This window comes from Mirounga leonina, unplaced genomic scaffold (genome assembly GCF_011800145.1).
Source record: "Mirounga leonina isolate KUSES-001 unplaced genomic scaffold, KU_Mleo_1.0 Mir_101664, whole genome shotgun sequence".
Taxonomy (NCBI): domain Eukaryota; kingdom Metazoa; phylum Chordata; class Mammalia; order Carnivora; family Phocidae; genus Mirounga; species Mirounga leonina.
Window position 1 is genome coordinate 15819599 of NW_023270175.1, and position 12920 is coordinate 15832518.

The window sequence follows — 12920 nt, forward strand, 5'->3', positions numbered from 1 at the left end:
GAATGTATATCTGTGTAAAACAGAATCAATATAAAACTGTATATGGAGTTTAAGCATTAGATCATATGTGCTTTTCCATGTCATTAAATATTAGTTTTAAACATCATTTTCAGAGTTTCTTTTTTCATTAAATAATAATTGCAATACAATGTTGTATTAATTTCAGGTGTATAACCTAGTGACTTGATTTATATACAATATAGAACGGTTACCACAGTAAGTCTAGTTACCATCTGTCACCATACAAAGTTGTTACAATATCCCCTATGTTGACTATATCCCCTATGCTGTACATTATATACCCATGTCTTATTTAACTGGAAGATTATACCTCTTAATCCCCTTCATCTATTTCACCTAACCCCCCCCCCCCACTCCCCTCTGGCAATCATCAGTTTGTTCTTTTCTTTTTTTTTCAGCATCCAAAGTCTTTTTAATAACAAGTCAGGATCTGGGGTTCGTTTCTGTAGCCCAGGATGACCCTGCTCCCTCTGGCACGGCCTAACTTCCCGCCCCTCCAAGGCAGGTAAGACTTGGTGTGGCTGGGCGGGGTTCCTGGGGCCTTGCCAAAATGCCTATATGTTCTTGGCCCTTGTGTGGACCAGAGAGCAAAACGGTGCCGCAGCCCTTGGGGGAGTCCAGGGTCGATTGGTCAAAGGTGAGGATCTTGCCTCTAGATTTGAGGATGCGCCTCTGGGCATGGCTGTCCATAGGCAGTGCATACACCTTCAGTTTGGGCACCTCCTGGACACACACATCATGGATTATAGTCCCTATAACCACAGCTGCTTTGTCTTCTTGGCCAGGCAGCTTCATATTCTGGATCATCCGGGAAAGGGGCAGAGGTGGCCAGTTAGCGAGACTCATGATCAACCTCTTTAACAAAACTTGGTTAAAGGTGGAGTTGGTTTGTCTGGCCAGAAACCTGTACAGCTTGTCTAGCAGTCTCAGGTAGATGTTCTGGATCTTGGGGTCCTTGCACCAAACCTTTCAGTCCTTGTGGCAGATGTTGACTCCAATGATGGTGCCTCATGCTCAGCCAGATTGCAAAAGAGAGAACCAGTTTGTTCTCTTTAAGAGTTTCATTTTAGTGGTAACATAGAACCATGGAATAAATAAAGGATTAAATCTAAAAGTAGGTTAGGCATATTTATTTGTGTTCACTAGTCTGTAGTTCCTATCTCATAAAGCTTTTTTGAGTATTAAATGAGTTACTACATAATGGACGCTTAGAACAATGTCTGACATATAGCAAGTGCTCAATTAATGTTGGCTATTATTATTCAAAACCATTTTTGGTCTCTTTATATTAGCAAAAGTTACGAATGCTTTAGATAAGCAGATGACATTACATTTCTCCTGGTTTCTCTCATTAAAGCAGCAAAGTTGAATATTAATGAGTATAGAGAATTATGTTGTCATGCATGTTAGTCTGGAAAATATAAATTCATCTCATAAAAAAGTCAAAGGATCAAGGAAGGTTTTTACTGTTAATTGGAAACAAAGTGTCATTGGTGTCCTGATTTAAAGGGCACTCAATTATGATTAGCTAATAAAAAAAGAACAAAGAAATAAAGAAAAATAATTAAGGTTAAAGTGAAGTTATTATTAGCCCTTAGTTCACTAAAATATTTTCCTCATAGCCCATGGCACCAAATAAAATTAAATATAGAAAAGTTCCATAATTCACGATGACATTCTCAGTGTTAAGACATTTTTAAATAAAAAATGCATTACTGAAAGCATACTTCAAAATTATTAGATGCAATATTTTTATAGCCAAAAGCACTTAAGTTTTAAGAACTGAACAACTGGAGGACTGGATACTATTTATGGATTTAGAAAGATTTAGTCACTTTCATAAGTTAAAATTCTTTCTTTAAGCCACCTGTTCTTTCTCTTTCTTTAGAAATGGATTTGTTAAAAATAATCTCAAGATTCTGACTATTCTCTATTCTAAGGAAACCACATCAAGAGCAAAGTAGAATGTTTTTCTTAATTATTGGTAAAGACTTTGGACAGGCTCATGGGCAGATAGTTCACTAATTTGTTATAGTCTTCTAATAACATTTAAAAAAATGATCTGGAAAATCTCAGAATAGATGCTGCCTAAAATAAAACCAAGTGACTGACCTAGGTTCAAGGAAATACTGAGAATATATACTACCTTAAACCTTAGCTTAATGAGTTCCTTAATTAGGGAAGACATAATTTAGGGTGCTAAAAAGTCATGTGGCTGAGTATTTGAATTAATGTATGTTTACATCAATTTAACCAGAAGCTACAGTTATCAATTAGGGGAAGTCCGAATTAAAAGTTCTTGTGAGAAAGTATTAATGACATGCTTTCTTTATGTGTTTCAGACATATTTATTCAGACACGGTTATTCATTTTCATAAATGAGAAAGCAAGTAAATGAACCACTAAAAAAGATAATTCTTAAAAAATGTAGTATTGTCCAATAAACAACAAATAACAGTCTCTGCTTACATATATTCTTCCTTGACATAGTATATTTAGTTTTAAATATGTCTAATATATTTTTAAGTGTAACCTTTTATTTAGCCCATTATTGTAACGTACCATTAAAATAAAACTCTGAAAATGATGTTTACAAAGAATTATAAAGTACATGGGAAAATGCATAAGATATGCAATGTATGAGAAAAAATGAGATACAGCTGTATATAGAGTATTAGCTTTAAACATTTCTGTTTTCTCAATTTTCTATAATAAGCATATATTATTTTTAAAGTCAGAATGCATATTTAATTAATGGAACACTAGTCAATAACCAAACTATGGTTGGACAATTAGAATACCTATCTATTTTATTTGTCTTATGATTCAATGGAAGTATGATTTATTATTTCAGCATTTCATATCATGGAACCCAACTTAGAAAATACATTCATTATCTACCCTTTTATATAATGGTGATGATAATCAAGACAGAAGCCTTTTATAAAACACATTTTTAGCTTTCAGTATGGAGGTTAAACAGAAGCAAGACTTTTTACTTTATAGGGTTATTAGCTGAGACCATCAACAATTATATGTTGTTGGTTAAATAAGCAAGCAACATGTAGTACTATAACCATTTTGTCAAGATGCCCACGAACTCTGATATTTTATTACACATAAAACATTGACCCATGACTGTAAAGTAGACAGTTTACATAGATAGCTTTAAATATTCTGCTTCCTATTGACTAAAATATCTTCATTATACATTTCATTCTACTTTATGATTTTTGAAAATCCAGTTTAACAGCTTTTTTCTTACATTATAATATTTAGTTATAATTTTTCCTTACATTGTGAAACCTTAGATAATATAGGACTTATTTAATTTTTTATTCCTCCTCCTGGATGAGACCTGCTGGGGTTTCATTACTTTTTCACCAGGGCCACGTCTGGTATTTTTCCATATATTTGACAGGTAAAACAAAGGTTCCATTTAAGAAGAAAAGGACTGCTTCCTCAGTTGTGGGATTTTATTGATTGATTGATAAGAAAGTCTGTCTGGGGATTGCCTTGAAAAGTCAGAAGTTCAAGTATGGATTTAAATATCCTAAACTCCATTTTCAAGACAACACCTAGGAAACAATCAGTAGAACCAAGTAAATCATTATGAAAATAATAATAATTGTGTTTTCTAGCCCTGGGTGTTTTCTTTTAATGAATTATGAGAGTAAAGCCTATTACATTATTAATCAGGAAAACAATTAAATTAACAGTAATTTTTAAGAATAGCAAATAGAAATCAAACCAATTTTAAGAGTCCATCAATAAAGAGAACAGAATTTGGAGCAATACATGACAAATGGACAGAATTTAGGATGTTTGTAGTTTTTTTTTAGATTTAAACAGGCATTAGTTTACTTTCTAAATTCAATTTTTATTTACATGCATTCATCAGAATTGTAAAATATGAAAAAATGAAACTAGGATTTTGAATATATAAAGACACTTTCGGATTATGATTCCAAGAGGGGTGTAGAGCGGCATAACACTCTTGGGAAACTGTATTAACAATTTATTAATTTGAGTAGGCCCTGGCTTCAACAAACATGAAGTTAATGATTCTCCACACTCATCTGGTCACTTACTGAAGTTCTCTTTTCATGACATTTATTTGTGTCCTAGATATAAATTGGTTTTCTTATTTTTAGCTATTAATAGATATTTATTTGATACCTGGTATTTAGCATTTTATATATCATAATTTCAGCCTATGATAGTATTTACCAGTATACTAAAATTACACTGGCTTTTAACAAAAGTATTATGTGAAAAATCTGTACTACAATAACCATAACTTCAGAGAAGAAGTTAATCTTAAGGAGATGGCAAATGCTCTCTCTTCAATAATCCTTTAAGAACTCCAGGTGAGATTACATGTTGGTGTGATGAGTAAATCAATAAAAGTTAATTGTTAAGTGTCTCCTGTGTTCAGTCTTATCTTGGGACATAAGAGGGGCAAGACAAGCATGGGGTGGATATTGAAAACTCAGAAAACTGTCAGTGTCCTCGAGGCATTTACAATAGAATTGGATAGAATAGTTAATGTATATGTGCTGCCGAAGCGAGCACTGGATAGAATAGTTAATGAATAATATAAGATAGAGTGAAATTAAGTGATAAATTGTGAGGTACAGAGATTATATATGATAAAGCTAATAAAACTTCAGCTTCAGAGACCCTTATTGGAATGGGTCCTTTGCAAGGCCTTAGTTTGCTAGGGTTGCCATAACAAAGTACCACAGACTGATGACTTAAACAACGGAAATTTATTTTCTCACAATTCTGGAAGATAGAAGTCTGAGATCAAGCTGCCAGCAAGTTTAGTTTCTTCTGAGGCCTCTCCCCTTCACTTGTAGATAGCCATCTTCTTCCTGTGTTTTCATATAGTATGTGTCTTTGTCCTAATCTCTTCTTTTTATAAAGATACCAATCATATATACCAACCATATAACTTCATTTTTATTTAATAACTTCTTTAAGACTTTATCTCCAAATACAGTCACATTCTCAGTTACTGGGGGGTTAGGACTTCAACATAGGAATTTAGGGGAGACACAATTCAGTCCATAATACTCTGCCCTCTAGCCACCCAAATTCATGTCCTTACTGCATACAAATTAGATTCACCCCATCCCAACAGCCACAAAAGTCAACCTATTCCAACATCGACTCTAATTCCAAAGTCTTATCTAAATCTCATCTAAATCAGATACGGGTGGAACTCCAGGTTTCATCCATTCTGAGGCTAAGTGCTCTCCAACTGTGAACCTATGAAACCAGAAAAGTTATCTGCTTTCAGAATACATCAATGGGACAAGGACAGAATAGACATTCCCATTCCAAAAGGAAGAAATTGAAAACAAGAAAAGGATTATGGGTTACCATCAAGTCCAAAACCTAGCAGGTAAAAATGCCATTAGATTTTAAGGCTCAAGAATGATCTTCTTTAGCTTTGATGCTCTACCTCCTGGTCCAGCAGTGTGGCAGTCACACTCCCTTGGCTCTGGGAGGTAGCTTTGCCCCCTCAGCCCTGGGTGTTTGCCCGACTCCTCTGGAACGGAGGAGAAGGCTTTGTCCCCAGGCTTGTGCTCCCTGCGCCCACAATAGCAGTAGCAGCCCTGCTGACCTCTGAACTGCTTTCAGGGCAATTCTTCCCTTTACTTGAAAGATAAAGCTCATTCGCAGGCAGATAGCTCGATTGGACCATCCTGCAGAATCCCAGAAATCTGACAGCCTTCTTTCATTTCATCCCATCCCAGCCCCCTTCAGGCCAAGCTGGCAGCATTTCTACTGGTATAACTCCTTCTCAATTTCCAGTTCCTTCTGAAATGGTTGGTTGATTGAATCCTTAAGTAAGACAGTATAATCTCTTTAGCAAATAGCTGTTCTGCCATACCCTTGATGTTTTCTTCATAACATGCTTTCTCATTTTTTGCAATATGGATAGGCTGAGAATTTTCTAAATCTTCAGGTTTGGGTTCCTTTTTGCTTAGTAATCTTTTCTTCAAATTTTCTCCCTTTCTTCACAATTTACTGTAAGTATCAAGAAGAAACCAAGCCAGGCCTTCCACACTGTGTACAAATCTCCTCAGCTAAATATCCAAGTTCATCACTTACAAATTATACTTTTCACAAAACACTAGAACACAATTTGTCCAAGTTCTTTACCATTCTATAACAAGGATCACCTTTCCTTGAGTTTCCAATAGCATGTTCCTCATTTCTACCTGATTCAATAGAAGTACCTTTAACATTCACCATTCACATTTCTACCAACATTCTGTTCATGATGCTATATGTATATCTCTAAGATTATAGAAGTGTTATGTACAACTCTCCTCTTTTCCTTCTGAATCCTCACTAGAATTGCTCTTAATGTCCATATTTCTACCAATAGTCTCTTCAATGCAATCTAGGCTTTTTCTAGCATGCACGTCAAAATTCTTTGAGTCTCTACCCATTACCCAGTTCCAAAGCCATGCCCACATTTCACCTTTTTTCCCCACCCTCCTTTGCCTTGTACAGATTGGGATTGGAATAGCTGCAGGCACATTAAGGATCTGGCTAAGGGGAAGTTGAGTTGGAAATTATTTAGTTTGGCTTTAGGAGGATTTATCTGTGTGGTTCACAGTTACTTTTATTTATAGTTATTGCTAGCTGCCCCAGGATAAGACTGGCTTGCAGGAATACTCCTATCACCTCCTGTGTCTACAACATAAAGATGCAAAGTTGGAGGTGTGTTGTGGTATGAAAATGACCTATAGCTCCTGGCACCAGAAATATGAAGGAAATAAAGGATAAGCAAGATTTGAAATGTATGAAGCCAGAAGTCTGCTTATGCAAAAGTCTTCCCAACATTAAATATATAAAATTATTAGCAGAATCTTTAGTTTTCACCAGAGTCTAGTCAAATGTTCTTTCCTATCAGGAATATTCTTGATAATTTGATTATAAAACGATCATATGTTTCTTTTCACTTTTGATGGAAATTATATGAAATATAATTCATCACAATTTCTGTTTGTAGGGCACTTAATCTATAGCACTATTATAAATGGTGAATACATCTGTATGAAGTCACATGCTTTATGCATATTTATTAATAATATTAGAAAAGCCACCAAGTTGGATCAACCGTGTAAAAGAAAGACAAAATTTCTACTCCCTCTTTAGGAAATAAAATTTATAAAATATTAGTCATATGAAGATATGATCAAGATTATGCATCCAAAAGAATATGTCAGGCAGATAAGTAATAAAATGTGTTATTTTTCTTGATTTTTGCAATGTTTGTGGTATTTGTCAGTCACTTGAAAGGTGTGTAATACGTCGTGATTTATTTCCTAGTTCTAAACAAATGTTCACTTTTGAACTTAATTTTCTTAAAGATAGTTCCCCAAATTGTATATAAGTTCAGTTCCCACAGCATTTGGATTTACCCCTCGGTAGAGGTTATTCATGTTGAAGGAAATCATAGGAAAGAGAGATCAATAAAAATTAGAATAATCAGGGAAAATCAGTATAGGCATTTTTATGGAAAGAAATCAGTTTTATTCCTCAAACACTTGGGTCCTCTGTGTAGAGCAACTTTGTATGTGTTTTGTATATCAGGGTAATGCTGGCCTCATAGAACATATTTGGAAGTTTTCTTTCTTTTTCTATTTTTTGGAAATTTTGAGATGAATAGTGTTAACTCTTCTTTAAATGTTATTAAGAAAGTCATTAGGAAGGCAAAATACATTTATAGTACTTTAAACAATCCACATATAAATGGACCCACACAGTTCAAACCTGTTTCTCAAGGGTCAACTGCATAAGGAAAATCTCCATTTGCAAGGGTGTCTCCCTCTCTATAACAGGAAGAGAATAGGATTTAATCTCTAGAAACTGTGTTTTGTTTTTTTTCCTCAGACAACATGGAATTTCTTGTAAAGTGGCCGGAAGTCAGTAATATATTCAGAGTTATTAAGAATTATTGTGCCCTTCTGGGGCATCTGGGTGGCTCAGATGGTTAAGCATCTGCCTTTGGCTCAGGTCATGATCCCAGGGTCCTGGGATCGAGCCCCACATCAGGCTCCTGGCTCAGCGGGGATCCTGCTTCTCCCTCTCCCTCTGCCTCTCTCCCTGGTCATGCTCTCTCTCTCTCTCTGTGTATCTCTGTGTCTCAAATGAATAAATAAAAAATCTTTAAAAAAATTATTGTGCCCTTCTGAGACCAATGATAATGTGGCAAAGTATTTTGGCTGCCCTGTGGCAGGCATTTTCCACTTATTTGTGAACACAGAACCGTAAATTCATTCCCAGCCCCAGGGAATGAATCATGGTTGTTTTAAGTTACCCTTTGCTTGCTAGTGATTGGTCGAGGTGTAGGCATATTACCTAATTCTTGCAAGTAAAGGAAGTCTGATGGGGGTTTCCTGGGAAAGGTTATTATCTCTCTAAAAAAAAAAAGGTGAGAACTGAGTAAGAAAAAATTCCTTTTTGCCTTTTGCCATTTTTCAGATATTGATGTAAGGATGTGGTATTTGGAGCTGTGGCAACAATCTTTTGATTACAACAGAATGGCCAAGTGAATTGAAGTGATGTCAACCTAGAAGTAGTACTGTGATATCACTGAAGTCCAAAATCGGCTCTGAGACAGCTTGATTCCAGATTTCTAGTTATGAAACATAATTAAATATTGCTATTTATATCACTGGTGGTCAGATATTTTTGTTCCCAACTAAATGATACCTGATAAAATGTGGAATGAAGAAAGGAGAAAGCTTTGTTACCAACTCTCATATTAGCAAATGCTTTCTCTCAAAACATAACTGCAATGATGTGCCTTATGGTCTAAAATACTCATTTCAATCCTTGAAATGTTTTATTAATTTTCACGTGGAATGCCCAACTAAAATGGAACTTTATTAAATGAAAAGTTTTTTTAAAAAGATTTTATTTATTTATTTGACAGAAAGAGAGAGAGAGCTTAAGTAGGCAGAGCAGCAGGCAGAGGGAGAGGGAGAGAGAGAATCAGGCTCCTCACTGAGCAGGGAGCCCAACACAGGGCTTGATCCCAGAATCCTGGGATCATGACCTGAGCTGAAGGCAGACACTTAACCAACTGAGCCACCCAGGGGCCTCTAAAAGAAAAGTTTTAAATAAAAGTTTTATTGAGATATAATTCACATATTATAAAAATTATTATTTTAAAGTGTACAATTCAGTGGTTTTTTACTGTACTCACAAAGTTATGCATTGATCACCATTATGTAATTCCAGAACATTTTCATCACTCCAAGGAAGAACTCTATATCCATTAGTAGTTGCTCCTTGTTCCCATATTCCCCAACCCCTACTACAAATCTACTTTCAGCTACTATGAATTCTCTTATTCTGGACTGGAATCACACAATGTAGGGGTGTTTGTGTCTGTGTCTGGATTCTTTCACTTAGTATAATGTTTCAATTCATGATGTAGCATCAATTACTTCATTTATTTTCATGACTGAATGATGTTCCATTGTATGGATATACTACCTTGTGTTTATCCACTTATCTGTTGATGGACATTTGGGTTGTTTCCACCTTTTGGCTATTGTGAGTGCTGTTATGAACATTTGTTTACAAGTTTTTGTTTGAACATCTGTTTTCAATTATTTCAGATATGCTCCAGGAGTGGAATTTCTAGGTCATATAGTACTTCTATGTTTAAATTATTGGGAAACCATGAAATTGTTTTTCAAAGTGTATGTACCATTTTACATTACTACCAACACTATATGAGGATTCCAGTTTCTTTACTTCCTCACCAATACTTGTTTTTGTCTGTCTTTTTTATTATAGCCATCTTAGTGGGTGTGAAGTGATATTGTGGTTTTGGTTTGCATTTCCCTTATGACTAATGATGTTGAATATTATTTCATGTGCTTATTGGCCACTCGTATATCTTCTTTGGAGAAATGTCTATTCAGATCTTTTGCCCATTTTAAATTGGGGTATTTGTCTCTCTGTTGTTGATTTGTAAGAATTCTGGATTCTAGACCCTTATCAAATATATGATTTGCAAATCTTTGTCCTATTCTGTGGGTTGTCTTTTCATTTTCTCAAACATTTTTAAATTTGGTGAAGTCCAATTTGTCTATTTTTTCTTTGGTTGTCTGTGCTTTTGGTATTACATTTAAGAAACCATTGGAAATATTGGAGGCTGGGGTATGGTGACAAATTTCCACAGTAGAGAAGATGGGAGCTTGAGGCATTTTGTTTGGATATTAAAGAGGACTTGCTAACATCTGAGCTACACTTAAGTACATGTCTAAGATACAATATTAAATACTGACCATCTATATCAGAATCACCTAAAGGTTCTTGTTAAAAATACAAATCACGTGGCTCCCTCCAACAAATCAAAACAAATCCCTGGGCCTGGGGTTTGAGACTATGAATTCTTTTTTTTTTTTTTTGATAATATGAATTCTAAACAAGCTTTTTAATAGATTCTGCTGTATATAGAAATTTGAGAATCACTGAACTATGCCATGTTTCTCCCCAGCAAGCATAAAATACAAATTTTTAAATTCTTGATAAGTGTCAGCATTATTATCAACTTCCACTAAATTCAATGTAACATTATAAAGTGTGTTCATAATTTGTGCCAGGCATTGTGCGTGACACTGACAATATTCCACAGAGAAAATTTAGTGAGACTGTTTCATTATTATAATTATTATAGTGTATACAAACACACATAGATATACCGCATCGGCACATGCATCAGGCACAAAATTGTCATTTCAAAGCTAGTTTTGTTGATTCATTTAATGACTCCACAGAATTACATTATGGGAGGCTAGATGTCAGTTCCCATTTGGTCATAACAATGATTTAGTAATGAGAATAAAATTTTTATTTTATTTTATTTTTAATTTCTTTCTTTCTTTCTTTCTTTTTTGAAGATTTTATTTTTAATTAATCTCCACACCCAACATGGGGCCCAAATTCACAACCCCAAGATCAGGAGTCTCATGCTCTGCTGACTAAGCCAGCCAGCAGCTCAGAGAATAACATTTTTAAATGTTGTGCTTTTCCTTAAAGATCTACTTTACAGAAATCTGCCCATTTGCATCCAATAATATTTCCTTTATCTGCATGCTGGCTGTCTGCCATTGTATAACAGATTGCCATAAAAGTTAGAGCTTTTAAACAATAAACATTTATTATCTTGTGATTTCTGTTAGTCAAGGATCTGGGAGAAGGTTAGTTGGGTGGTTTTAGCCTAGGGTCAGCTAGGGTTGCAGGATTTGAAGACTCGACAGGAAACTCAATGAAGAAGGGGGAAGAGTATATTTGTGAGACTGCTGGGCCTGGGCAGTACTGTTGCAGAAGGAACTTGAGATTATCCCAGTGGAATTTAAATTTCAGGGTTTTTTTTTTTTTAATTTTATTATGTTATGTTAGTCACCATACAATACATTATTAGTTTTTGATATGGTGATCCACAATCCATTGTTTTCATATAACACACAGTGCTCCATGCAGTACGTGCCCTCCTTAATACCCATCACTAGGCTAACCCATCCCCCTCCCCCTCCCCTCTAAAACCCACAGTTTGTATCTCAGAGTCCATAGTCTCTCATGGCTCCTCTCCCCCTCCGATTCCCCCCCCTCATTTTTCCCTTCCTTCTAATGTCCTCCACGCTATTCCTTATGTTCCACAAATAAGTGAAACCATATGATAATTGACTTTCTCTGCTTGACTGATTTCACTTAACATAATCTCCTCCAGTCCCATCCATGTTGATGTAAAAGTTGGGTATTCATCCTTTCTGATGGCTAATATTCCATTGTATATATGGACCATATCTTCTTTATCCATTCATCTGTTGGAAGGGCATCTCTACTCTTTCCACAGTTTGGCTATTGCAGACATTGCTGCTATGAATATTGGGGTGCATATGGCCCTTCTTTTCACTACATCTGTGTCTTTGGGGTAAATACCCAGGAGTGCAATTGCTGGGTCATAGGGTAGCTCTATTTTTCTTTCTTGAAGAACCTCCACACTGTTTTCCAAACTGGCTGTACCAACTTGCATTCCCACCAACAGTGTAACAGGGTACCCCTTTCTCCACAACCTCTCCAACATTTGTTGTTTCTTTCCCTGTTCATTTTTGCCATTCTAACTGGTGTAAGGTGGTATCTCAATGTGGTTTTGATTTGAATTTCCCTGATGGTTAATGATGAACATTTTTTCATGTGTCTGTTAGCCATTTGTATGTCTTCTTCAGAGAAGTGTCTTTTCATCTCTTCTGCCCACTTTCACTCTTTTTTTTTTTTATTCTTATATTAATCCCCATATATTACATCATTAGTTTTAGATGAAGTGTTCCATGATTCATTGTTTGTGCATAACACCCAGTGCTCCATGCAGAATGTGCCCTCCTCAATACCCACCACCAGGCTAACCCATCCTCCCACCCCCCTCCCCTCTAGAACCCTCACTTTGTTTTTCAGAGTCCATCTTCTCTCATGGTTCGTCTACCCCTCCGATATCCCCCCCTTCATTCTTCCCCTCCTGCTACCTTCTTCTTTTTTTTTTTCTTAACATATATTGCATTATTTGTTTCAGAGGTACAGATCTGAGATTCAACAGTCTTGCACAATTCACAGCGCTTACCAGAGCACATACCCTCCCCAGTGTCTATCACCCAGTCACCCCATCCCTCCCACCCCACCCCCCACTCCAGCAACCCTCAGTTTGTTTCCTGCGATTAAGAATTCCTCATATCAGTGAGATCATATGATACATGTCTTTCTCTGTTTGACTTATTTCGCTCAACATAATACCCTCCAGTTCCATCCACGTCATTGCAAATGGCAAGATCTCATTCCTTTTGATGGCTGCATAATATTCC

General features: G+C 35.9%; 1 pseudogene; it reads right to left on the reverse strand.

Annotated features, from left to right (window-relative positions):
- Positions 1-433: 433 nt before the first annotated feature.
- LOC118011026 overlaps positions 434-12920 on the reverse strand; it is a 32236-nt pseudogene continuing 19749 nt past the window's right edge.